Raw genomic sequence first — 25,982 nt, forward strand, 5'->3', positions numbered from 1 at the left:
GTCACTCACCCAAATTTCAATTAGCTGTAACTCTGAGTTTATAACTGGAAGTCACTCCAGGTACAAATCTGCTACCTTGTACTAGTGATATTCACATGTGTCCTGTTAAAGAGGTAAAACATGGAAATAAAATCTCCTGTACCTAGGACAGGTGAAGTCAAAGTTCTAGTCACAGCATTGAGCTTTTCAGATTACTTGGGGGCCTCATGTAGATCCCCCACCCCCTGCCATGAAAGATGACTACTAGCTTAAAACAAGAAAATCTCCAGAGTAAGGAATTAGGCAACCATAGAATAGCTCCTGTCTTTCCTGTGACATCTCAATGATACCACACAACTGTTAGAGCTCCAAAGGAGTTTTAAATCACCGAATTCTGTACTATTTAAAAGAGGCACACCAAGAGGCAATATACACCTAAAAATCAAAGATGGCTACAATCCAGAGGGCTGCCTTTGGTGGTGAAATCACATACTTAAAGGTCTTGATACTATACTACTCTGCAGATTACCTGAAACTATAATCAAAAACCAAATTCCTCAGACATGGGCACTGTATTGTGTTCAGCTGTAGTTGGGGGATACAATGAAGTGTCCACCACAAAATATAGCACTGCTGAGTTTTGCTATTTTGGGATAATCTGCGGCTACTCCCACAAAGGGGCTGAGACCAACTTAGGTTCTCCTCCAAGGACCATGTTCTTAGTATCCTATGTTCCTAACCTCCTGTGAGACCTCTCCCCTTCAAGGCCCATACAGCATATTTCCTTATATAGTCAGACATTCAGAAAACAATGCAAGGAGATTTCAGAGCACAAATTCAACAGGTAGTCCCTCCACTTAGAACCACATACGATTCGCGGCCACACTATGACATATCTGAACATCTATCCTGTGGGTAAAGATTTTATTAGCAAGTACCCAGAAGCAGATGAGCAACATGCAAAATGACAGTGAATGTAGGGAAAACCTGTAAACAGAAGAGGCAAATGACCTGTTTAATGCCTCACAAAATGCAACAGAGTTTGACTGCTCTGTCAAGACAGATTCTGTCTTCTACCTTCCAGTGAAACACCAGAATTTTAAAAGGTACTTTTAAGCACCTTTAAACATCAGAAAAGAGGGACTTCCTGGTGGTCCAGTGGTTAAGACTCCGAGCTCCCAATGCAAAGGGCCTGGGTTCGATCCGTGGTCAGGGAACTACATCCCACAACTAAGATCCTGCATGCCGCCAACTAAGATCCCGCATGCCGCAACTAAAGATCCCACACGCGGCAACGAAGATCACATGTGCCGCAACTAAGACCCGACACAGCCTAAATAAATAAATAAATGTATTTTTAAAAATCAGAAAAGAACTTCTATCTACCTCATAAATAACTCATAGTTCTAGATAGAGAAGGGACTAACTTTCACCCACACAACAACTTCCCAACTCAGGAAAGTGTAGAGATATCTCCAAAGAAACGTCACTCCTTAAGAGCATGTTCCAAATCTCTCCACTCTCTCAGCTTCCTTTCCTGACCTTCATGTGATACAAGGAACTGAACAGCGTGAACATGTAGAGAGCTCTCATGATTCTGGGAGTCAAAAACTATATTAAAAAAAAAAAAAGTGGAACTCAACCTGGAAGCAACCATCAATCCCATGATTAGTAAGTTGTGTACCCTTCAATACACCAATTCACCTTATTTTCCCTGACAAGAAGCTAGACTTGAGACTGTATGTCCTACTTTTCAGGGTGAGGTAATATATGAGAAATCAATTTAAAAATATATACTACAGGGACTTCCCTGGTGGTCTACTGGTTAAGACTCCATGCTTCCAATGCAGGGGACATGGGTTTGATCCCTGGTCAGGGAACTAAGATTCCATGCCACGTGGTGCAGCCAAAAAATTAAATTAAAAAATATTAAAAATGTAATAAAATCAGTGTTCATTAAAAAATAAAAATATGTACTATACTGATGCAGCTAAAGCAATGCTAAAATTTTTTAGCTTTAAAAGTAAAAATATAAAATTAATGACTTAAGGTTCTCCTTAATAAGCTAGAAAAAGACCAAAGTAAGTAGAAGGAAGGAAATAAGATACAACGAGAACTCACTGAGAGACAGAGAGAGAGAGAGAATGAATAACAGAGCCAAAAAAAAAAAAAAAAATCAATAAAGCTGATAAAAATCTCTAAAGAAACTGATCAGTGAAAAGAAAACACACAAATTACCACTATCAGGGATGAAAAACAGGGATATCACTTCAGATCCTACAGGCACTAAAAGAATAATAAGGTAATATTATGAACAACTGCATACCAATAAGTTCAACAACTTAGACAAAATGGATAAATTCCTTAAAAAATACAATTTACCAAAACTGACACAAGATTAACATAAAATCTGAATAGACCTATATCTATGAAGAAAACTGAATTTATCACAACTCTTTCCACAAAGAAAAGTCCAGACACAGATGATTTTACTAGTAAATTCTATCTAACATTTAAGGAAGAAATAACACCAATCTTGCACAAATTCTTTGAGAAAATGAGGAGAGAAAGAACACTTTCCAACTTGTTTTATGAGGTCAGGTAACCCTGATAACAAGAACTAAAAAAGAACCATAGAGAAAGAAAAAACAAATGAAAGAAAAGAAAGAAAGAAAAAAATATATATATATATAGACCAATATCCTTCATGAACACAGACACAAACATCCCTTTTAAAAGTTTAACAAAACAGGGACTTCCCTGGTGGCACAGTGGTTAAGAATCTGCCTGCCAATTCAGGGGACACGGGTTTGAGCCCTGGTCCAGAAAGATTCCACATGCCACGGAGCAACTAACCCGTGCACCGCAACTACTGAGCCTGCGCTCTAGAGCCCATGAGCCCCAACTACTGAGCCCATGTGCCACAACTACTGAAGCCCGTGCGCCTAGAGCCCATGCTCTGCAACAACAGAAGCCACTGCAATGAGAAGCCCACACACCACAACAAAGAGTAGCCGCCGCTCGCCACAACTAAAGAAAGCCCGTGCGCAGCAATGAAGACCCAATGCAGCCAAAAATAAATAAATAAATAAAAGTTTAGCAAAACAAATTCAGTGACATACAGACGGAATAATATGACAAAGTGTGGGATGCAAGGCTGACTAACTATCTGTAGAATCAATCAATGTAATCCATCATATTAACAGAAGAAAGGAATAAAACCATACAGGAAGACACTCAACAAAATTCAACACCCACTCATAATTTAAAACTCTCACAAATAAAAATTTGAAAAAAACTTCCTCACCTGCTCAAGAGCATTTATGAAAAACCTGCTAAAGAGCATTTATGAAAACCCCCAAAAAACTATAGCTGACATCACAGTCAATGTGAAATCCTGAACATTTCCCTCATATAATCAAAATAAGGCAAAGATGTCCATTCTCACCGTTTCTATTCAACATTTTATCAGTCAATATAGTAAAGCAAGAAAAATTTTTTTAAAGCATAAAGACCAGAAGAAAACAAGACTTTCTCTATCCATAGATAACCTAATAGAAATACTTTATACATAAAATACATAGAAAATACTTAGCTATCTACAAACAACTTCTGAAACTACTATGTGAATTTCACAAGATCATAGGATACAAGGTCAATATACAAAAGCCAACTATATTTTTCTATGCTAGCAGCAAACAATTAGAAATTAAAAGACAATTTAGTGGATTAATTTCATATAAGACGGTAGAGAAGGAGGCTTCAGGAATCCATCCCTTCACCCAAACAACTAATGAGCTGGCAGAAACTGTCTGAAGTAACTTTTGGAACTCTGGAGTCTAGCTGGAAAACATGAAACTTCCAAGGTAGAGCTTGATGAAGAGGCTGGTGAATACTGGTAAATTTAAGCCTTTTGTGTAGCACCTACCCAACCCCCAGCCTCACAGCAAGCAACAGTGGCATGGCTACCTTCATTCCGGATATAGCTTGCTGGAGGCTAGGGTGGACACAATAAAGATCTTGTCCTCCAAATATTGGGGTTGTGTGTTCTGACTGATGACGGCTGCTTTTGATCACTGAGGAGCAGGCAGAGGCTGGTGACCATTGTTCCAATACCCACAGGCTGAAGCAGCTTCCAGGAGAGTTAAGAGAACAGTACTTGTTTTCATTTTTCCCCCTTTTGGGAGCCAGACATTTAAGGAAATCTTTGTCAGGTCACTGTATAACTGCAGATATAACTGAACAGAAACTTCAATTATCACATACAATAAGGAATACACATTTCGAAAATTTATCTGTAAAAGTCACAAATGGAAGGCTCTCACACTCAATGAGCAAAAACTAGCAACACCTGAGGAGTGGGAAAGTTAGACTGCTAAAGTTACCACAACAGGGACTTCCCTGGTGGCGCACTGGTTAAAGACTCCATGCTCCCAATGCAGGGGGCCTGGGTTCAATCCTGGGATCTAGTCAAGGAACTAGATCCCACATGCATGTCACAATTAAGATTTAGCATGCCACAACTAAGGAGCCCACCACCCGCAACTAAGGAGCCCACTGGCCGCAACTAAGGAGACCACCTGCTGCAACAAAGACTGGCACAACCAAATAGACAAATAAATAAAAAATAATAATTTTTTATTAAAAAAATTAATAAAGTTACCACAACATAATACTCAAATGTTGTTTTACTCAAATGTCGTTTTAACAAAAAATTTAAAAACATACTAAGAAACAGAAAATCAATGCCTGATCACAGGAAAAGGAGAATCTGACAAAAAATACAAAACACCGTGGCCTCCCACCTTCTGAGACAGCCTACACTCTGTCTGTGAAGGGTGTTTCTCCCTTTGCTGCCCTCACTTTCCAAGACAACCCCATGCCCTGGGGCCGCTCTTGCCTTTTGAGATGGACTGTATTCTGTCTACAGAATTTGTATCTCTAAATAGATCTACTTCTTACCAACAAAACAAAACAAAACAAAAGGGCTTCCCTGGTGGTGCAGTGGTTGAGAGTCCGCTTGCCATGCAGAGGACGCGGGTTCGTGCCCTGGTCCGCGAAGACCCCACATGCTGTGGAGCAACTAAGCCCTTGCGCCACAACTACTGAGCCTGCGCTCTAGAGCCCATGAGCCACAACTACTGAAGCCCACACACCTAGAGGCCGTGCTCCACAACAAGAGAAGCCACCGCAATTAGAAGCCCAGGCACCGCAACGAAGAGTAGCCCCAGCTCGCCGGAACTAGAGAAAGCCCGCACAGCAATGAAGACCCAATGCAGCCAAAAATAAATAAATTAAATAAATAAATTAGAAAAAAAAGAAAAGAAAAAGTCACTAGAGGGATTCAACAGCAGATCTGAGCACACATAAGGAATATCAGTGTACCAGAAGGTAAAACAACTGAAATTATTACACGAGAGGCAAAAAGAAAAAAGAATAAGTAAAAGTGAAGAGTTTGAGGGACCTGTGGGACACTCCCAAATGTAACAATATCTACATTTTAGAAATTCCAAAAAGAGGAAATAAAAGGGAAAAAAAAATATTTGAAGAAATAATGGCCCCAAACTTTCTAGATCTCAGGAAAGACATGAGTATATATGTGCAAGAAGCCTAATGAAGCGTAAGTGGGATCAACTCAAAGATTCACACCACACCAAGACACATAAAACAAAAACACACTATAAAACTGTTGAAACCCAAAGACAACGAGAGAATATTTAAAGCAGCAAGACAGAAGCAACTGGTAATGTACAAGAGAACTTCAATAAGATTAGCAGCTGATTTCTCCTCAGAATCCTCCAGAAGGCAGTATTTAAAATCCTGAAAGAAGAAAACTGTCAACCAAGAACTCTATACCTGGATAAACTATCCTTCAGGAATGAAGGGAGGGGCTTCCCTGATGGCACAGTGGTTAAGAATCCACCTGCCAATGCAGCGGACACGGGTTTGAGCCCTGGTCCAGGAAGATCCCACGTGTCATGGAGCAACTAAGCCTGTGTGCCACAACTACTGAGCCTGTGCTCTAGAGCCCACGAACCACAACTACTGAGCTCGCATGCCACAACTACTGAAGCCCATGCACCAACAGCCCGTGCTCTGCAACACGAGAAACCACCGCAATGAGAAGCCTGCACACCACAACGAAAGAGTAGCCCCCACTCACCACAACTAGAGAAAGCCCGCACACAGCAATGAAGACCCAACGCAGCCATTAATTAATTAATTAATTAATTTTAAAAAAAAGAATGAAGGGAAAATTAAGATATTTCCAAATAACAAAAACTGAAGGTGTATGTTACCAGTGGACTTGTCCTATAAGAAATGCTAAAGGGAGTCCTTCAGGCTAAAATGAAAGGACAACTCAAAGCCATTAAGAAAAAAATATACACCACTGGTAAACATGACTACATAGATAAACATAAAAGCCAGTATTATTGTATATTTGGTATGGTTTGTAATTTCTCTCTTCTTCCTAAATGATTTAGCAGACAAATGTGTAAAACTTATAAATCTACGTTAATAGGCATACAATGTATAAAGATGTAATCTTATAAATATATGTACACATAAATAAATAAAAAGAGGGAGGGATAGAGGTGTATAAGGGCAGAATGTTTGTATAAACTAACTAGGTTGTTATCAGTTTAAGATGTAAATTTTAATCCCCAAGATAATCACTAATAAAATAACTTTAAAACATACAGAAAAACAGAGAATGAAAATGATTCACTACAAAATAAAATCAACTAAATTCTAAAAAAGATGGTAATGGAGGAACTGAGGAACAAAAACATGCAAGACACACAGAAAACAAAAAGATAAATGAAAGTAACTCCTTCTTGATAGGTAATCACAATAAATGTAAACGGACTAAACTCTCCTACTGAAAGGCAGAGATTAGTGGAAAGGACTTTAAAAAATATCAATCCATCTATATGTTGCTTACAACAGATTCACATTAGATATGAAGACATAAAGAGGTTGACAGTAAAAGGATGGAAAAAGATATTCCATGCAAATCTTAATCAAAGGAGAGCTGAGGTGGCTCTACTAATAGCAGATAAAATAGACTTGAAATTATAAAAGGTTACAAGACACAAAGGATATTAAATATTGACAAAAAGTTAGATATAGCAAGAAGAAATAACAATTATACATGCACATAACAGAGCCACAAAATGTGTTTTTGGGAAAACGAGTATAGTAGTCTTGTTCAGGCTTCAGAGGCATAAGTAGGCCTCTGACTGACTTGTGACCCTGCCTGGACTGCGTGACTGCTTGCACACCTAACAATTGTTACCAACGAGTCAAGTAACAATTATGATAAGAAAGGGAGTGGGTTTTGGAATTTCTTGAGCCCTGGGGACCTGGCCAGTCCCCGGGGTCTGGAAAATCTTGTGACTCAAGCAGTGAAACCAACAGCATTGTTACAGTTACATCAGAGCTTCATTTCTGCACACAAACTGATGATATCAGTTTGTGGCCTGGGATTATAAACGGAAGCCCCCAGAGCTGCAATCTGAAGTCTCACCTGTGGGGTGGACGCAACACCCAGGACCCTTCCCCACTGGGACTCCAGACTGCTATTACTCGGAACTTCTCAGCTGCTGTTTGAATCTGGATGTAGGTGTCGGCCCAATCTGGTGATGTACACTCTGTTATATCTCTCGAATACTTTTATTCATCCTCTTCTAATGACTGTATATTGAACTTAAGTAATCTTCTATTAAAAAATTAATTAAATCTGTTCAGTTGTGTGAGATGAGTGGTTATTTTGCCAGCAAACCCAACGAACCCTGAAACTGAAAGCAGGTTTTTGGCAAAACATTAAATTGGCGCTGTGAGCAGGATTCGTACAGCAAAATGCCTCTCTTTAAAAAGAAAGAAGTTAGTTAATCAGGTTTTTATTCCAGGATGGGACGAGCTCCCTTACAGCTCATTAGTGGCAGAGTGGGGCATATCGACTGGACTGTGTGAGAACTGGAGATCTAAATCTAAGCGAGCCGAACCTTTGGATGTGACTATTTATAGCTCACGCTGATAGAGAAAGGGCAAGAATGTACCACACAGGTTGGATCCTCCTTTCTGCCTATCGTAAGGTGCATTAAGCTAAGCAGAAACTGGTTGAAGAGAAAGCTCAATTGGAAAAAGATCTGTGTGACTTACAAGGACGACTGTCCATGATTCAATGCCAAATTTATATTCTAGCTGATTAGGTTTCCACTTTCCAGTCGGTAGCCGAAAAAGCCACTGTTAAAGTTGCCCAAGCCACATATCGAAAGTGGCGGGGCAAAGTAAAATAAAAGGTACATCTGGCTATAGCTAAAGCTGGAGTAGACTGGGACCCAGATACATGGGAGGGAGGTATCTGGGATGATAGCTCACAATCAGAATCTGATGAAAATGATGATTTGGGATGGAAGTCAGCCCCACAGTCAAAGGAAGAACTGAAACCGCCTAACTTTAAGACACAGCAAGCTTGGCAGCGTAAAATGGAAACTGATGCTCAGAGGAATGCAATAAAAAAAGATACTCTGGAGGATTATACTCAGCATGAGATTAACGATATTTTAAGACAGTTAACTGAAAGGTCAGGAGAGCCTTTAATTACTTGGGCAGTTAGTACCTATGATGCAGGGGCTGCTGGAATATTAACTGATGATGGAGATGCTCATAAATTTGGCACCATTAGCAATGAGTCTTTTGTGCAACAGGCTGTTAGAGATAAAGCTAATCGCCCAGTAGATTCCAATCTATTGGAAATAGTCGCTGAAGGGTGCCTAGAATATGAAGAATATTCTATAGAAATATCCTATAGAATCTGCTTGGCCTGGAAGGGACTGTCCCTGGTACACTCTTAAAGACTGTGTCCAGAGACTAAAGGAAGACGCTATGAAAGGTGCTATTTTTTTTTTTATTTATTCATTTTATTTACTTATTTTTGTCTGCATTGCGTCTTCGTTGCTACAGGTGGGTTTCTCATTGTGGTAGCACACAGGTTCAGCTGTTCCACGGCATGTGGGAATCTTCCCGGACCAGGGCTCAAACCCATGTTCCCTGCATTGGCAGGCAGATTTTTAACCACTGTGCCACCAGGGAAGTCCCAAAGGTGCTATTTTTATTGTACATCTAGATAACATGTCTGACATTCCCCTGACTGTACAAATGAGAAATAAAGTTTTTAAAACTGCTCCTCCTACTTACAAGCATGTAATTGTGACTCTCCTGCTAAATGAGACAGGTAATCCCATCTCCAAAGTCATTAAATAAAGTACAAGAATTGGGAGACTTGGGAGAGTGGAACTTTGAAAAGAAAGAAGAAGATAAAGAAAGAGCAAGACAAGCAGACAGGATATCTGGAAAGGACACGTTCCTGGCCCTTATTACAAATGGGGTCCCAAAAGACTGATGGAATAACTACAAAAGAATTATGGGAAATATTTTTTTTTTTTTAAAAAGAAAGGGACCAAGAGACTTTTTTTTTTTTTTGGCGGTACATGGGCCTCTCACTGCTGTGGCCTCTCCCGTTGCGGAGCACAGGCTCCGGACGCGCAGGCTCAGCGGCCATGGCTTACGGGCCCAGCCGCTCTGCGGCATGTGGGATCCTCCCTGACCGGGTCACGAACCTATGTCCCCTGCATCGGCAGGCGGACTCTCAAACACTGCGCCACCAGGGAAGCCCAAGACATTTTAAATCTCAAGCAGAAACTATGAGAGATCTGTCTCTCTGGGTGTATGTGTATGTCTCAGTATGTGTCTTTCTCTTTGGATAATATTACTGAGGTTAATTTATAAATGAGCTCTATTTCAATGGCTTAAAGCAAAGTAAGTGCTTACAAATCAAACAATTCTAAATACAAGAGAAATTAAGCTACATGAATTTTAGGTTCATGTGAAATGGGAAATAGTCAATATTAAATTAATACCTGGTATTAATGTTTGTTAATCTAATTAATATAGACATGTGTTAGGAGTCATCAACATTAAGTGTAATGCTTTTATTGTGCCTAGGTTTAATATAAGCTACATAAAATCTTGTTATATTTGTTACAGATTTGTCAGCAAGTAATTTGATGTGAAGAAACTTTTAAGAAAATGTAAATGAGATAAGAGCTGTTAGATAAACTCTATTAAGAATAATTATGCTTGGGGCTTCCCTGGTGGCACAGTGGTTGAGAGTCCGCCTGCCGATGCAGGGGACACGGGTTCGTGTCCCGGTCCGGGAAGATCCCACATGGCGCGGAGCAGCTGGGCCCGTGAGCCATGGCCGCTGAGCCTGTGCGTCCGGAGCCTGTGCTCCGCAACGGGAGAAGCCACAACAGTGAGAGGTCCACGTACCGCAAAAAAAAAAAAAAAAAAAAATTATGTTTTAGGAATGTGTATCTAAAATAGTCTCTCCAGATTCTGTTAACTTGAAATTCTAGAGTTATGCTAAATTAAGTGATGGAAGCTTGTTGAATAGCTAGGTCATTCCCAAATAACATAAGATACTGAAACATTAATTACTGAACACTGGCTTCCTTTTACAGAGAAACAAAAGATACTTAGGACTATTAATGAATACATTTGGTGCCACGTTCTCTAAAGAAAATAAATGTTTTTAGAAAATATCACTGGTGGGCTTCCCTGGTGGCGCAGTGGTTGAGAGTCCGCCTGCCGATGCAGGGGACGCAGGTTCGTGCCCCGGTCCGCGAGGATCCCGCATGCCGCGGAGCGGCTGGGCCCGTGAGCCATGGCTGCTGAGCCTGCGCGTCCGGAGCCTGTGCTCCGCAACGGGAGAGGCCACAGCAGTGAGAGGCCCGTGTACCGGAAAAAAAAAAAAAAAAAAAAAAGAATAAATCACTGGTATTTATGTTCACCAATCTACAGAATGCTAATGTAAAGGACAGTTCATAATTACTTACTTCTTAGTTTTCACAAGAAATTAAGGTTTTAAGAGCTGAGGATTCTAATTTAAACATGTAATTAAAGCTAATAAAAATAATAAAGGAAACATTTCAGTGTATAGTAGGAAAGTAGGATGTGTTGTCAGTAAATAAGGTATGAGGAATGTAATTACATTTTATTAAGGGAAAAGGAAGTAGGTCTGACCTATAGCTGGCTAGTTCGTTCTTTCTTTCTTTTTTTTTTTTTTTTTTGTGGTACGCAGACCTCTCACTGTTGTGGCCTCCCCTGTTGCGGAGCACAGGCTCCGGACGCGCAGGCTCAGCGGCCATGGCTCACGGGCCCAGCCACTCCGCGGCATGTGGGATCTTCCCGGACCGGGGCACAAACCCGTGTCCCCTGCATCGGCAGGCGGACTCTCAACCACTGCGCCACCAGGGAAGCCCCTAGCTGGCTATTTCTGAATGGGAATATAAAGTGATGGATATAGAAACTGATAAAAAAAAGTTTTGTGGAAAGTGGACCCCAAGAAAAGAGTTTTGTGCATGGTCAGAATTGACAAAGTTTAAAATAAATTTAACTGAGTAAATGAATTTTAAAAGTAAGCAGGTGTAAAACTTGAATTTGGCTTTTCTCTCTCTTAAGAGGACAAGATTTCTTAATATGTTGAACTGCCTTTGATAACAAATTTTAAGTTTTCTTACCTTTTAAGTGAGCTGTTCTATATTTGCCTTTGAAATCTTATATTGTTACTTTGGTAAAGTAAATAAGTATTAATTCACAATGATCTATGAAGATTATGGCACAGGTAGATAAAGCTCATTCCCCTTCTTAAAAAAAAAAAATTAACCCCTCATTGTCAGACTTTTGCTATCCTGTTGTCCTCATAACATGGCAACGGTCTACTCCTAAGTCAGAAAATTTAAAATGGGTAAACAATAGCTGTAAATCAAACAGTCAGGGTTATGGGAAATCCAAGACGGTCCCTTGGCTTTTCCTGGCTCCCTGACAAACCTCATTCTTTATTTGATGGGATAAAGCCTTCCCTGGCAGCAGGGTTAATGCCCTCACAATGAAAAAGAAAAAAATTATGTTTCACTGAATATTAAATTCTAGTTTTGTTAATTGAGGTCTGTGTTTACCAAGATTCACTTCCGAGATAGTTCCTCGTTGTTATGTTTTATTGGTAAAAAGTTTAATTGAATTATTCTAAAGCTTATCTCAGTAGTCTATCTTTGAATGGAGATCAGACGCCCCGTGACCTACAACCAGGGCACACAGAATTACATATGTCAATCAATGAACTGTATACTAATTGGAGCTTATAACAAAAACAGCAAGGCAAAAGAGTACCTCTGGGTTTTTGGAACAGAAAATTCCCAGAAGCCGGGAAGAACTATACTACCTTTGAAAAACAGCTACTGGCGGGCTTCCCTGGTGGCACAGTGGATAAGAATCTACCTGCCAATGCAGGGGACACAGGTTCGATCCCTAGCCCAGGAAGATCCCACATGCTGTGTAGCAACTATGCCCGTGCACCACAACTACTGAGCCTGCACTCTAGAGCCTGCGAGCCACACTACTGAAGCCTGCGTGCCTAGAGCCCGTGCTCCGCAACGAGAAACCACCACAACGAGTAGCCCGCGCTTGCCACAACTAGAGAAAGCCCGCACACAGCCCACACAAAGACCCAACGCAGCCAAAAATAAATAAATTAATAAAAAGAAAAACAGCTACTAGCATGTTACTGGGCTCTGATACCAAACAACTGACTGTAGATCACACAATTATATTGAGACCCCAAGTGCCCATTATGTAATGGATTTTAAGCTCACCAAAGACCCACAGAATTGGGCAAGCCCAAGAGTCTACTATAGTCAAATGGAAATGGTATATACAGGACTGGGCCAAACCAGGCCCACAGGGTGCCGCTGTTTTACATGCAAGGATTTCTAAAATTCCAATTGAAGGTCTTGAGCAAGAAGCTATGATTAGGGCTTCCCTGGTGGCACAGTGGTTATGAATCCGCCTGCCAACGCAGGGGACACAGGTTCGATCCCTGGTCCAGGAAAATCCCACATGCTTTGGAGCAACTAAGCCCGTGTGCCATAACTACTAAGTCTGTGCTCTAGAGCCTGCGAGCCACAACTACTGAAGCCCACGCGCTGCCCGTGCGCCTAGAGTCCGTGCTCCGCAACAAAAGACACTGCAATGAGAAGCCCACGCACCGCAATGAAGAGTAGCCCCCACCCTCTGCAACTAGAGAAAGCCCGCGCGCAGCAACGAAGACCCAACGCAGCCAAAAATAATTAATTAATTTAAAAACAAGAGGCTATGATTAAACCCGAGTTAACCGAGTCGCCTGTAAAATGGGGAAAGCCCCTTTGACTCTTTAACTGAGAAAGAAAAGAAACATGCCTGGTTTACAGATGGCTCAGCAAAATATATAGGATCTGTTCATTACTGGAAAGCAGTAGCCTACAACCCAGTCACAACTGAACTGTTAACACTTGAGAGGGAAAAAGCAGTCAATTTGCTGAACTATATACAGTATATCAGGTTTTGAAAAAGAAACTTAACAGAATGTCCTATTTATACTGATTCCTGGTCTGTGGCCAATGGATTAGCAACTTGGCTTCCAACGTGGGTTAAAAATAATTGGCAAATTCATTCAAAAGAGTTGTGGGGGAAAGAATTATGGGTGGATATTTAGGAAACTGTCCAGAAAACTAATGTTTCAGTTTTTCATGTAGACGCTCATAGTACTCCCATTCCACAGAATGATGGTATAATTCAATTACAGATGAACAAAATCAGATCCAGACGATGGAAGTCGACCCACACTCTAGTGAATTCAAAGGTTTGGCACTTTGGGCACATGAAAAATGTGGCCATCTGGGAGAAAAAGCTACATACAGGTGGGCTCAGGATCAAAGTACTTCCTTGACTATGGATCTCATTAAGCCTGTTATTTTACAATGTCCAATCTGCCAACATGTTAAACACAGGAGCTTGTCACAACTAATAAAAGGACAATTGGCACGTGGCAAACTGCCTGGGCAGATATGGCAAATTGATTACACTGGCCCATTAATCTGTGATAAAGGCTGCCAATATGTGTGCACTGCAGTGGACACCTATTCTGGATACTCGGTGGCCATTCCATGTGGAAAAGCCAATCAAACTAACACTATTAAAACATTAGAAATAATTAATTTGTACTATGGTGTTCCACTCCAAATACAAAGTGGTAACGGGTAACTTTCAAAGGTGAATTTGCCCAGGAACATAATACACAATAGATTTTTCATATTCCATATTATCCTCAAGCTGCTGGTTTAACTGAAAGAATGAATGGATTGCTAAAGGAATAAGTGATTAAATTGGGACAGGGTTCTTATAAAAATTGGAGGACTAACTTAAATGCTGCCTTAAATATTCTGAACAATCGTCCAGTTGGGTTTAATGAGAATGACTCTACCAAATCTACAAATTCATAGGATGGATTTCCATCCAGAGATAATTGAATATTGGGAAATTTTACCTGGAGCATTAGCTCCTTTTCGAGCCTCTCCTGAGGCAGCAGGCCTCCATTTGCATTCTATGACTGAGCAGAGGCTTACAAGGAGAATGATTTTTACTATATCAATTAGCATTGGTATGAAAATGCCTCCTGGACATTTTGGGCTAATTAAGAAATGCTCTAGCTTAGCCCTTAGGGGCATCTGTGTCCAAGGAGGAGTGACTGACCCTGAACTATCAAGGAGAAATTAAAGTGATTTTACAAAATGAAGGTAATGATGATTTATTTATTAATAAACACAACAGGGTTGCTCAACTACTTATTCTCCCCTGTCTAATTGGAAAATCAAGAAAGGAGAACCCCCTACTTTGTTAACTGTCTGGGGAGATGGAGGATTTAGATCCACAACAGAGCACAATTCAATTGGAGCTAAAGGTGAAGCAACCCAATGGCCCTCCTATACCTGCTGATGTAATTGTGCAGGGAAAGGATGACACTGTGTTGGTGTTGATCCCTGGACAAGAAAAATGAAAATATGCGCCATTAACCCATTGTTATTCTCGTGAATAGACCGTTTTTGGAAGCTTGACTGTAATGTGGATCGTCACCCATGCCTTAACCCCAGGATATCTGCTTTGGTTGAGAAAGGATAAAGAAGGAAAACGTTGGGGAATCTTCTGTTGGGAAAACATGAGCCACACCCGAACTCAAGACAACTTCACCTGCCCTGCAAACAAGGCCTGTCCTTTTCTAATTATGACTTTCTATGGCTGTCAATTTCACGTGCTGCCTACTGTTTTTGGAAATGAATATTGGTTGCCTCATTTTGCTGGAAATTACTTAGATTTTAATAATCACAACCACTTATTGACAGACTGTGAAAAGACTATTCAAGGATTGCTTTGTGGCCAGACTTCACACATCTGGGAACCCTGTTTATTAGAGAATTCCATTAACTACTGTGAATCGACTATATTTCCTCAATCTTATAGTATGTTTTTTGACGTTGCTCCCCAATTTGTATGTATTATAACTGATGATATTAACACAACTTCTAATTATCAGCTAGGAAACCCTTTTTCAGGATGTCTAGCACATACACTTATATTGGAAAGGGACAACTTATTTCTTTTCCCCCATACACACACAATTGTTGTGGACTCAAATGTTAATTCCTACTTTACCTGTTCCTAATATTAACCTACCACTTGAACCTTTGAAAAAGGTATTACAGTAAACAGCGTTACTACAGAAATTTATAGGTAAACATAACTGTACTTTGTTCGAACACTATTGTTACTACTATTGCAGCTAACAATAGATGTGGGAGTTAATGTACAAAAGCATACTTCTCATACTTGGTGGGACTTTTTCTTTACTCAACCCCCCAAAGCTCGACAATTGTTCTCTGCATTATTTAACCCACTGCTTGTATTTTTGATTATATTACTCTTACTCACTGTTTGTAACTGTTACTTATCTTACCGTATTCGAAAAACTGCTCGTGTTATATTGCCTTATTCTTACGCTCTTCAGCCTAAACAATCCTAGAGGCCAAATCTTGGGAAAACTAGTAAAGTAGTCTTGTTCAGGCTTCAGAGGCAGAAGTAGGCCTCAGACTGATTTGTGACCCTGTCTGGACTGTGTGCTTGCTTGCTCACCTAACAATTGTTACCAACAAGTAGCACCTATGATAAGAAAGGGAGTGCGTCTTGGAATTTCTTTAGCCCTGGGCACCTGGCCAGTCCCCCAGGGTCTGGAAAATCTTGTGACTCAAGCGGTGAAACCAACAGCATTGTTACAGTTAAATCAGGGCTGCATTTTTGCACGTAAACCAAAATCACAGTGTGCGGTCTGGGATTATAAATGGAAGTCCCCAGAGTTTCAATCTGAAGTCTCACCTGTGGGGTGGACACACCGCCTGGGACCCTTCACCACTGGGACTCCAGATTGCTGTTACTCGGGACTTCCCAGCTGCTGTTTGAATCTGGATGTAGGTGTTGGCCCAATCTGGTGATGTACTCTGTTATGTCTCTCGAATACTTTTATTCACCCCCTTCTAATGACTATATATTGAACATAAGTTAAATAATGTTTTATTAAAAAATTAATTAAATCTGTTCAGTTGTGTGAGACGAGTGGTTATTTTGCCAGTGACTCCAACGAACCTTGAAACCAAAAGCAGGCTTTTGGCAAAACACGTGTGAAGTAAAAACTGATAGCACAGAAGATGAAAAAAAGACAGTCCTTCAAGAATAGTTGGAGATTTCAAAATCCCACATTCAGAAATGGACAGAACAATATCAAAAACAGATGGAATATCAATAAGGAAATAGAGGATGTGAACAACACTGTAAACCAATTAGACGTAACAGATATATATGGATATTCAACCCAATAACAGAAAAATAAATCTTCTCAAGTGCACATGGAACATTCTTCAGGAAAGATCATATGTAGGCCAGAAGACAAGTCTAAATACATTTTATAAGACTGAAATAATACAAAGTATCTTTTACAATCACAACAGAAACTAAAAATCAATAAAAAGAAAACTGGAAAATTTACAAATATGTGGAAATTAAATAACATACAACCTTGAACAACCAATGGATTCAAGAAATTACAAAGGAAGTTCCTGCCAGAGCAATTAAGAAAAAGAAATATAAAGCATCCAAATTGGAAAGGAAGAGTAAAAACTATCTGTTTGCAAATAACATGGTCTTATATATAGAAAACCCTAAAATTACATACATACACACAAAACCACTGTTAGAGCTAATAAACGAATTTGGCAAATTTGCAGGATACAAAAGCAACACAAAAAAAGAGCTGCATTTCTATACACTAGCAAAGAACAATCTGAAAAGGAATTTTAAGAAAACAATTCCATTTACAATAGTATCAAAGAGATACATAAATCAAAGATATACATAAATAATGAATTTAACCAAGGAGATGAAAGACTTGTATTCTGAAAACTATAACATATTGTTGAAAGAAATTAAAGAAGTAAATAAATGGAAAGACAGCCCATTTGATAAACTGGAACTTTTACTATTGTTAAATGACAAAGACCACCCAAAGAGATCTACAGGCTGACTGAAATCCCTAACAAAATCCCAATGGCGGTTTTATAGAAATAGAAAACCCATCCAGAAGTTCATACAGAAATCTCTAGGGACTCTGAACAGCCAAAATTCTTGAACAAAGTTGGAGGAATCACATTTCTTGATTTCAAAACTTACTGCAAAGCTACAATAATCAAGACAGTATGGTACTAGCATGCAGACAGATATATAGACCAATGGAACAGAATAGGAAGTCCAGAAATAAACCCTCAAATATACAGTCAAATGATTTTTGACGTGGGTGCCAATACCACTCAGTGGGGAAAGGACAATTTTTTCTTTCTTTCTTTCTTTTTTAAATTTATTTGGCGTGCTCTTAGTTGCGGCAGGCGGGATCTTCACTGCAGCATGTGGGATCTTTAGTTGCAACATGCGGGATCTTGAGTTGTGGCATGTGGGATCTAGTTCCCTGACCAGGGATTGAACCCGGGCACCCTGCCTTGACAGCATGGAGTCTTAGACACTGGACCACCAGGAAAGTCTCAACAATCTTTTCAATAAATGGTGTTGGGAAAACAAAACAGCCACATGCAAAAGAGTGAAGTTAGACCATTATTTCACATTATATACAAAAATAAACAAAATGGATCAAAGACCTAAACTTACAAGTTAAAACTATAAAACTCTTAGAAGAAAACATGGGTGGGGGGAACTTCATGACCTTGGATTTGATAATGATTTCTTGAATATCACAACAATAGCACAAGCAAGAAAACAAAAAAATGGATAAACTGGACTTCATCAAAATTTAAAACTTCTGTGCATCAAAGACACTATCAAGAGAATGAAAAGACAACCCACAGAATGGGAGAAAATATATGCAATCCCACGTGTGATAAGGGATTAATATCCAGAATACAAAGAGAACTCCTACAACTTAACAACAACAAAAATAAATGACCCAATTAAAAACTGACCAAAGGACTTAACTAGACATTTCTCCAAAGAACATATACAAATGCCAATAAGCACATAAAAAGATGCCCAACATCGTCATTAAAGAAATGCAAATCAGGGCTTCCCTGGTGGCGCAGTGGTTGAGAGTCCGCCTGACGATGCAGGGGGCGTGGGTTCGTGCCCCGGCCTGGGAAGATTCCACATGCCACGGAGCAGCTGGGCCCGTGAGCCATGGCCGCTGAGCCTGAGCGTCCGGAGCCTGTGCTCCGCAATGGGAGAGGCCACAACAGTGAGAGGCCCGTGTACCAAAAAAAAAAAAAAAAGAAAGAAATGCAAATCAAAGCCCCAATAAGCTACCACTTCACACCCACTAGAATGGCTATCATCAAAAAAGCAGAAACAAAAGTTGGTGAGGATGCAGAGAAATTGGAACCCTGTGCACTGCTGGTAGGACTGTAAAATGGTGAGGTCACTGTGAAAGACAATATGGTGGTTCCTCAAAAAATTAAACAGAGAATGTCCATATGATCCAGCAATTCTTTTCCTAGGTATTCCACCCCTAACCCAAAGAACTGAAAGCAGGGATTCAAACAGATATTTATACACTAGTGTGCATTATTCACAATAGCCAAAAAGTGAATACAACCCATATCCATCAACAGATGAATGCATAAATAAAATGTGGTATATACATACAATGGAACGTTATTCAGTCATAAAAAGGAATGCAATTCTGATACATGCTATAACATGGATGAACCCTGAAAACATTATGCTAAGTAAACAAGCCAGGTACCAAAGGAAAAAAATTATATGACTCCACTTATATGAAATATCTAGAATAGGCAAGTTCATAGAGATAGAAGTGGATTAGAGACTGCAAGGGGGTGGGGGGCAGGGGGAATGGGGTGCTACTATATAATGGGTACAGAGCTTCTATTTGAGATGATGAAAAAAGTTCTTGAAATAGACAGTGATAATGGTTACACAACATTATGAATGTACTTAATGCCACTGTGTTATACATTTAAAACAGTTCACATGGCAACTTTTATGTTATATGTATTTTACTACAATTAAAAAAAAATATTCATTTACCAGTATGGAGTTTCCTCTAAAAAAATAAAAACAGTAAAAAACTAAAAACAGTACTACCATAAGACCCAGCAATCCCACTACTGGGCATATACCCTGAGAAAAACATAATTCAAAAAGAGTCATGTATCACAACGTTCATTCCAGCTCTATTTACAAGAGCCAGGACTTGGAAGCAATGTAAGTGTCCATCGACAGATGAATGGATAAAGATGTGGCACATATATACAATGGAATATTACTCAGCCATAAAAAGAAACGAAATTGAGTTATTTGTAGTGAGGAGGATGGACCTAGAGTCTGAAGTAAATCAGAAAGAGAAAAACAAATATTGTATGCTAACACATATATATGGAATCTAAAAAAAAAGGTCATGAAGAACCTAGGGGCAAGACGGGAATAAAGACGCAGACCTACCAGAGAATGGACTTGAGGACACAGGGAGGGGGAAGGGTAAGCTGGGACAAAGTAAGAGAGTGGTAGTGTATATATGGACATATATACACTACCAAAGGTAGAACAGATAGCTAGTGAGAAGCAGTCACACAGCACAGGGAGATCAGCTCAGTGCTTTGTGACCAGCTAGAAGGGTGGGATAGGGAGGGTGGGAGGGAGGGAGACGCAAGAGGGAAGAGATATGGGGATATATGTATATGTATAACTGATTCACTTTGTTATAAAGCAAAGTGAATACTCCAATAAAAATGTTAAAAAAAATTTTTTTAATAAATAAATAAATAAAAATAAAAACAGAACTACCATATGATCCAGCAATTCTGCTCCCAGGTATATATCTGGAAAAACTTAAAACACTAATTTGAAAAAATATATGCACCCCCATGTTCAGAGCAGCACTAGCTACAATAGCCAAGATATGGCAGCAACCCAAGCGCCCATCAACAGATAAATGGATGAAGAAGATGTAGTATATGTATGTGTGTGTGTGTGTGTGTATATACATATGTGTGTGTGTGTATATATACACATATATACACACACACACAAATGGAATATTACGTAGTCATAAAAGGGGAAGAACTCTGCCATTTGCAGCAAAGTGGACGGACATAGAGAATATTATGCTTAGTGAAATAAGCGAGCGAAAGACAATACTGTATGATATCACTTATATGTGGAATCCAAAAAATAATACAAATGAATGCATACACAAAATAGAAAGAGACTCAGAGATACAGAAAACAAACTAGTAGTTACCAAAGGAGAGACAGAAGGGAGGCAGGGCAAATAAGGGGTATGGGATTAACAGATACAAACTATTATGTATAAAATAGATAAGCAAGAAGGATATACTGTATAGAACAGTGAGTTCTTGCCATTATCTTGTTATAACTTTTAATGGAGTATAATCTGTAAAAATACTGACTCACTATGCTGTACACCTGGAACTAATATAATATTGTAAATCAACTGTACTTCAATTAAATAAAAAGAATAATATTGACAAAAAACAATTCATTTACAATAGCACTAAAAGAACATTAAATATCTTGGAATAAATTTAATGAAATATATGAAAGACCTCAACATTGAAAACAATCAAACAATGCAGAGAGAAATTGAAGTCATAAATAAATGGAGATCTATATAATGTATACGGATTAGAAGACTCAATATTGTTAAGTTGTCAATTCTCTCCAAATGAATCTATAGATTCAATGAAATCTCAACCACAATGTCAGATTTTTTCACAGAAATTGACAAATTAATTCTAAAGTGTATATGGAAATACAAAGAACCTAAAATATCCAAATCAATCTTGATAAAGAATAAAGTTTGACAACTTATACTACCTGACTTCAAGACTACAGCAGTGGGGTACTGGCATATAGATAAATAAAACAAGCTACAGCAGTGGGGTACTGGCATATAGATAAATAAACAGATTAATGGAACAAAACAGAGACCCCAGAAATAGGCCCATACCTACACAGTCAATTAATTTTTGACCAAAGTACTAAAGCAAACAGAGGAGCAGAGAAAGTTGTGGTGATTTTAAACTACATCAAATTTTTCAACATTCCTTCCCCCAAAAGGCAGAGCCCTCCTCTCGCCTCTCCCTGAGTATGGGATGGACTTAATGACTTCATTCTAATAAACAGAATATGGCAGAAGTGACAGTATGTGACTAGATAAGAAGCTTCTTCCTTACTGTTTTGGATCATTCACTCTGGAGGACAGAACTGCATACCAGGAGGGTACTCAGAGAGCCCACATATCAAAGAACTGAGGACTCCTGCCAAAAGCCAAGTAAGTCATCTTGGAAGCAGATCCTCCAGCCTCAGGCAAACCTCTATGACTGGCAGCCCCAGAAGACATCCTAACAGCAACTTCATGAGAGACTATGAGCCAGAATCACCCCACTAAGCCCCTCTTCAATTACTGAGCCTCAGAGACTGAAGTAATAAATGTTTGCTGTTTTAAACTGCTAAATTTTGGAGTAATTGAATAGATAACAAATACACAAGTCTTTTCAGCAAATGGTGCTGGTACTGGGACAAGATATCCATACTGGTGGAGGGTGGGGAGGGAGTTTGAACCTCAACTTCAATCTTACACAATACACAAAAATTAATTCAAGGAGGATCAAAGACCTGAATGTAAACGCTAAAACTGTAAAACTTCTAGTGAAAACACAGGCAAAATCTCCTGCACTTAGAGACAGGCAAGGGCACAGAAAGCAATAGCCATGAAAGAAAATATTGATAAATCAGACTTCAACAAAACTGAAAACTTCTAATCTTCGAAATATACTTATAAGAAATAAATAGGCAAGCCACCATGCACTGGCAGAAAATTTTCACAAACATATATCTGACTGGTATTCAAAATATAAAAAGAGCTCCTAAAACACAATAATAGATGGAAGTTAACAGTTCCATTTTTTTTAAATGGGCTGAAAATCTGAACAAGTATTGTACTTCACAAAGGAAATATACAAATGACCATTAAGTAGAGACACCAGTGCTCAACATCATCAGTAATCAGGTAACTGCAAGTTAAAACCACAAGGAGATATCATAATACTTTCACAAAAATGGCTAAAATTCAAAACACTGACAACACGCTAAATGTTGCTGAGGACGTGGAACAATCACAACTCATATATTCTTGGTCGGAATGTAAAATGGTACAACCATTTTGAAAAAGGTGTCAATGTTTCCTATAAAACAAGACATACATCTACCCTATGATCCAGCAATTCATTTCCCCTCAAGAGAAATGAATGTATATGTTCTCCAAAACCACTTGTACAAAAATGTTCACAGAAGCTTTACTTATAAGTCAAACCCTGGAAGCAGACCAGATGTCCATCAACAGGGGAACAGATCAACAAACTGGAATGTTCATGCGATGAAATACTTCACAGCAATAAAAAGGAATGAACCAATGATACAGGCAATAGCATGGATAAATCCCTGAACAGTATACTGCATGAAAGAAGCCCTATACAAGAGTGCACAGGATATTATTCCACTTATATGAAATTTTAGAACAAGCCTAACTAATGTACGATGAAAAAAGTCAGAGAAGTTGTCTCTGGCTAGAACAGAACAGTGGTTTAATCACTTACATTAAAACAAACTGAAAACATAAGGTGGTAGCAACAAGAGAATTCTGTTAAGAAAATACTTATCAAATTATTAATAACTTGGGACCTCCCTGGTGATCCAGTAGGTCAGACTCCTAATTCAGGGGGCCCGGGTTCGATCACTGGTCGGGGAACTAGATCCCACATGCATGCTGCAACTAAGAGTTCGCATGCTGCAACTAAGAAGCCTGCATGCCACAACTAAGAGTCCTCCTGTTGCAACTAAGAATCCCACATGCCACAACTAAAGATCCCATGTGCCACAACGAAGACCCGGTGCAGCCAAGACCCAGTGCAGCCAATATTTATTTATTTATTAAATAAATAAATTGTTTTAAATTAATAACTTGTTATATAGTGCTGACAAACAGCAGTTTACCAGTTATCAATATATTACCTCTTTGCTCCAAACCCAAACATCATGGCCTGCTCTGCAAAAATGGAGCTAAACCCATTAAATATTTTCCTTTGCCAACTGATGTTAAACTTTATCAGTAGAGGACACGGGAGAGACACTGCAAAAAGAGGAGGCTTCTCTACATGGTTCCAGTATGCTCCTATCACCAGGCCCCTGCCAGCCAGTCAGCTCCCCGCACTGTCCAGTCACTGATGGGTGCCTGACACCTGCAATGCATAGTGGTCAGCAGCACGCAGTGTCCAGTAGCTTCCTCTAACACCTCACTCAAGCAGTTTTGCGGCAGAGTGGTTCCAGCAAGACACCCCTCCATAAATGGCTTTCTCTGACATCCAAGGGGGTAGATTTCCAGCAAGTTCTGGAGGATAGATTTCCAACATGTTCTGCCAGTGTGACACTACAATGATTTTCTCGGCCATCCAGTTAGTCATGGCCACCCTATCCTCCAACAAGATATGGATTTCAGTCCCAGAAGGGTATCTTCCTTAAGCACCCTGTATCAGCCCTACAGGTAGTAGCTATTCACTCTACTTCTTACTAGCCAACCCATCACTACTCCAATCTCCTGTTACCTGTTCAAATTACTGTGTGGTTTCTGAATGGACCCTGAAAGTTGTTTCAATGAGTTGAAAAGGCTAAGTAGCATACACCTAAAATGATAAATTTTATTACCTACATAAAATCCACATGCTTCTGCTTTATTCACAATCTACCAATGAAAAGTAATACAACATTGTAAACAGTCAAGTTAACATGTTTAAGGGCCTAAGGTACCTGGTACATTCTGCTTCATGAAGTTACTCAAGCTTAATATTCAGCTCCCTGAAGCTAAAGGCAGCATTTTCTTTGGAGACACTCATGAAATAGCTAACACAACCACATATTTTATAATACACCTTCCAAAATACGGAAGAAACTTATCATTCATTTCACTTTCTATGCTAAAAAAATAATTGTATTTTTCATGCAGAATATCAAAAACCAAAACAGCCTAGGCATGCCCTGTGCTGGCCTGAAAAATCTAGTGTTCTACTTGGCCCTGACCCACACAGTATCCTCCAGTTGAGCAGTCTTTATAAGTTTCAGAACAGTTTTCACCAAATCAAGTTTGTGTCTAAGTCGCAATTATAAAGTCTCCAAATCAGTCGTGAACCATTAAAATAATATCTGCAAAAAAACCTTTTTAAAGTATATAATCAAATATATGCTGAGTACCCAAAATGAATGAGACCCTGTAGAATACTGTAGTAATAAGACAAACACAGTTCCTGCCCTCAGAAAACTGAAAGTGAGGATGGAGAGCAGGTAGAGAGGAGAGGCAAATAAGCAATTTTAAAAGAGTATGGGGCTTCCCTGGTGGCGCAGTGGTTGAGAGTCCGCCTGCCAATGCAGGGGACACGGGTTCGTGCCCGGTCCGGGAAGATCCCACATGCCGCGGAGTGGTTAGGCCCATGAGCCATGGCCGCTGAGCCTGCGCGTCCGGAGCCTGTGCTCCGCAACAGGAGAGGCCACAACAGTGAGAGGCCCGCGTACCGCAAAAAAAAAAAAAAAAAAAAAAAAAAAAAGAGTATGATAGGGACTTCCCTGGTGGTCCAGTGGTTAAGAATCTGCCTTCCAATGCAGGGGATGCGGGTTCGATCCCTGGTCGGGAAACCAAGATCCCCCATGCCGCAGGGCAACTAAGCCCGTGCACTGCAACTACTGAGCCCGCGTGCCATAACTAGAGAGCCCACACACCACAACGAAAGATCCCGCATGCCACAACTAAGACCCGACGCAGCCAAATACATAAATTTTTTAAAATAACATTAGAAAAATAAAACAAGCTATAGGTTAACCATTTGACAAGCTTCCCCTTTATCTGATCAACACCATAAAGTAAAGAGATTAGGTATTGTCAATCCAATATTACAAGCAAAGTAGCAGAGAAATCAGATGACTTGTCTAAGTAAGGCTCCACAACTAATACTTGAAATACCAGCATTCAGCTTCCTCACCTGGTTCCAAGAAGAGTTCCAAGATGGATCTTTTCAATCTAGTCTGGGGAGGCAGGCACCACTCCTGTACAGGATTGAGTGAGATTAGTACTCTAGGCAGTAAGTACACAGGGAGGTTCATATGCCCAGAAAGTTTACTGCATTGGGTTTCCCTGGTGGCACAGTGTTTAAGAATCCACCTGTCAATGTAGGGGACACGGGTTCGATCCCTGGTCCGGGAAGATCCCACGTGCCGTGCCACAGAGCAACTAAGCCCGTGTGCCACAACTACTGAGCCTGCACTCTAGAGCCTGCGAGTCACAACTACTGAAGCCCATGCGCCTAGAGCCTGTGCTCCGCAACAAGAGAAGCCACTGCCATGAGAAGCCCACGCACTGCAACGAAGAGTAGCCCCTGCTCGCTGCAACTAGAGAAAGCTCCCATGCAGCAACGAAGACCCAACACAGCCAAA

At 39.9% G+C, this 25,982-nt stretch overlaps 1 protein-coding gene across 7 annotated transcripts in view; it reads right to left on the reverse strand.

Annotated features, from left to right (window-relative positions):
• The window catches only part of IP6K1 (inositol hexakisphosphate kinase 1), a 73,926-nt gene that overhangs the window by 37,939 nt on the left and 10,005 nt on the right, over positions 1-25,982 (reverse strand). For 2 of the 7 annotated variants that reach the window (XM_019931687.3, XM_019931685.3), the window contains exon 2: positions 25,532-25,595. The exons of 4 other annotated variants lie outside the window; for them this stretch is intronic. The gene's annotated coding sequence lies outside the window, so the exon portion shown is untranslated. Of the gene's footprint in view, positions 1-9; positions 33-25,531; positions 25,596-25,982 lie in introns of those variants that run through there. One more of the 7 variants, XM_019931688.3, reaches the window with a different exon arrangement.

Source organism: Tursiops truncatus, chromosome 10 (assembly GCF_011762595.2).
Source record: "Tursiops truncatus isolate mTurTru1 chromosome 10, mTurTru1.mat.Y, whole genome shotgun sequence".
Classification (NCBI taxonomy): domain Eukaryota; kingdom Metazoa; phylum Chordata; class Mammalia; order Artiodactyla; family Delphinidae; genus Tursiops; species Tursiops truncatus.